Source organism: Lagopus muta, chromosome 1 (assembly GCF_023343835.1).
Source record: "Lagopus muta isolate bLagMut1 chromosome 1, bLagMut1 primary, whole genome shotgun sequence".
NCBI lineage: Eukaryota > Metazoa > Chordata > Aves > Galliformes > Phasianidae > Lagopus > Lagopus muta.
In genome coordinates this window covers 28,117,429-28,120,847 of record NC_064433.1, presented here as the reverse complement: position 1 = coordinate 28,120,847, position 3,419 = coordinate 28,117,429, and positions in this window count along the sequence as shown.

Sequence of the window (3,419 nt, the reverse complement as noted above, 5' to 3'; positions counted from 1 at the left end):
AAAAAACCCACATGGCTTTTCTAGTCTGCTTGCTTAAGATACACCTTGTTCTCTAAGTCTTTTGGATCTTCTGAGGATGAGATTGCTTTTAAATTGCAAACACAACATTGCCCTAAAGGGTTGGATTCCTTAGAGCTTTTAAAGTGAGAAAATATCTGGATAAATTAGCTGGCTCTACTAAACTCCCAGAGGAGAGACATCAATGATTTGCTGTTCATGGTCCTTACAGCTTTCTGAAAACAGATGCCAGTGAACAGTCAGCATTGTTTCTGAATAACCAAACATATGTAAGATTCTCTTGTATTGGTCATCACATCAGGACAACTGCATTTTGAGAGGTCCAGAAAACTATGATTACTTTGTGTAATTTTTCTCACTTTGTATTTGTGTTTGTTAGTCCAAAATGCAAAAGGAAAAAAAAATCCAACCCTGAAAATGTCAAGCAAAGCACCTAGGATGGGAAGAAAAGCAAGAGCGCATCACCTCAGTACTATATAGGCTATAATTGTCAGCTTTAACTGGCAGTAAAGTTAGTTAATAATTCAAAGGCTTTGTCATAGTCCTCCCAGCACCAAATAGTGCTTGTAAGATGCAGTGATCACTGGAATCATGAGCTCCTTGGAGAGCATAGAGACATAGAATCATAGAATGGCCTGGGTTGAAAAGGACCACAACAATCATCCAGATAAACTGATTTCTTGGAATGTTTTAGTGCAGATTTCTTGTATGGACCTCTGGGTATGTGTTGGGAATTTAGAAGAGTTCAAGGAATCTGTCTCAGACAAAATACTTCAAAGTACTCAGAAAGAAACATACTCAAAATATTTAACATGGAACACAAGAAATGAATTAAAAACAATGCAATCAAACATCACAAGAGATATCACATGACACATTTAAGGAAGGAAAATGTTTTCAAAATGAAACGCTAAGATGTTCAGAATGCCCACAGTTGTCGTTGTGTTGGAAGTGACTCTACCCATGCTGTAGAGATTAAACCAATGTTCAGCAAGGTTGCAAAGTCCTGCTGTATGTGCAGGTGGGAACATCAGCAAAAGTAGGTACCTTTCTTTCATCCTCTTCTGCTTCTTCTCCCCTAACCCCCTGCCTTTCGCAGCATAGCCATTGAGCTTCATCATTTTCCACTCTTTTCCAGGAAAAGCGTGTTGTTTTCCTTCCGCAAACTGAAGGAATGTGACACGATTTATGAGAAGAATACTGGAAATGTCTTCTCTGTCTCACCCTTTGTTTATACTTTACTAGAAGAGCTAATGTCATATACAGCAATTATTGTTTAGTTCGGGTATCTCCCAGCTGTGTGATGCATCTCACTACAATAAATGAAAAAATTTAGTTAGTGACAAATGGTTGCTCGTGTTCATGCCTTCCTCACACTGGAAATAAGTCCTCTTCCAATGTGTGTTCCTAAAGTTGTCAGTCTTTCAATCCTGAACTACCTGCTCCTTCCTAATTTTAAAGGGCAGTCGTTCACCTCCTGCTGGCTGTGATGCCGACTGCTCACAGAGTCCATTGCTTTCAGTACAGGAGTTCCCATGAATACTTTGAAAACATGCCAAACGTATTAGTATAGTTACCAGCTAAATGTTCTTAAATCAGGTGGTTGAAGTGACAGAGCACAAACTGTGCAATATTTGTTTTATTAGCAGTTTTCTTGTTTTACACCAACTCTCTAATATCAACTGGATTTTTCACTCCCTTAATAATAAAGGTATAGTGGAAGCAAGCCTGAAAAAGTAAAGAATGCACTTTTGTTGCTCATTGGTGCTGTAAACCCCACCTGCTAACAAGTGATATGGTGCAGGCTTTCACCTGTCTGGCAGAAGGCAGAACTGGAGGCCAGGTGGGTCAGCCAGCTTTAGGACAGGCAAAGGAAATGTCTGGATCCACAGGACTGACTCCTTGACTTCTTAATCAAATGTAGTGCCAAAAATGGAGCCAGAAGAATGACTGTACTCATCATATGAAACTTTAACTGTATGGAGTGCATACTATTTTTTTCCTGTGCGTGTGCACACACCAGTTCACTCTTTCCACTGCAGTGGATGAAAGAAACAGATTTGAGTTTCCTCACTTGCTTAGATATGTTAAGTAACTATTTTCTCTAGCACTTCAAAAATAATTTCCATACCTGATAGACAAATATCTGCAATCAGTACACAAGTTGTGGTTCACTATTTCAGTGTATGCTTTCAAGGCAAATACATTCTTCTGCCACCTCGAATTCTCTCAAAAAAATTACTATCTATATTACATGTGACATTAAACTTTATGGGTTTTTTCCTACTTTTCCCTTATTTTCTAAAGTTCAATCCAATCCAAACCCCAAACCAATCCCTTGGCACTACCTACGATCTTCTCTTGTTTTAGCAATGTAATGGTGATTTTCTCACTTCTCCTGTCATCTGTTGTTCTGAGAAACATCTGAGCTCAGCTCAAAGTTTGAGCAATGCTGTAACACTGACATTTTTGAGCAGGAGAGATGAGGCTAATGCTTTTTGTTTTTGTTGTTGCTGTAACATTTTTATCATGTTTCGTTCTATGGCACAAAGTCAAGAAGTAACACAAAAAGAGCTATCTTAGGAAAGTATGCTTTTGTCCAGAAAGCAGTGGAGAAATAGATGAGCACAAAGACTGTTCTATAAGCCATTTAACTATTGTCTATAACAGCAACATTAGCCACGTGGTCATTAATGGAAGTACTTTAAAATACACAGCACTGGATGTACAGGGGAATCAGAGGTTCAAACCAGATATAGAGCCCTGCAGGACAAAGGATAAAAAAAAAATCAGAATTCTTCAGAATGAGAACAATGACACGGAAAGAAAAAAAAAGAAAGAAAGATATTTTCTGGGAAAGCAAAGTGGAAGATCTGGAGGCAGTGCCCATTGGAACTTGTACAGAAATGCTATTCTACGTTATGTCCCTTGGGAATTAACCTACACCTCGAATCACGACAACTGTTCTAGACTTTCGACAAGGCAAGATGATTTTTCTGAGCAATTCTGTGAGATCCTAGACATCTTCAGAGCTTAGGAGCAGATGTGAGAGTGCACAGCTGAGTGCTTGCCACCATCTACCACGACGTCATGTTTCAGTAATGATAGAGACATATGCGTGGAGATTAGATGCCCAGCTCTGACGTGCATACTTGAATAAAAACCCAAAGATGTCGGATACTCACAGGGGACCTGTGATCTGATTTTGTGACCTTCACAGTGTGTGACTGCAGACAAAGGGGTAACACTGAGGCATGGGCTGGACTGGTATTTAATTCAAGCCAGATGAAGGCTGCAGTGCTCTATCTCTACAAAGCTACTTGAGCATATCTGCGTCAGATTAAAAAAAAACAGTGTTCAGTTATTTTGTAATCTGATGTTAACCTTTCTGGAGATAAGGT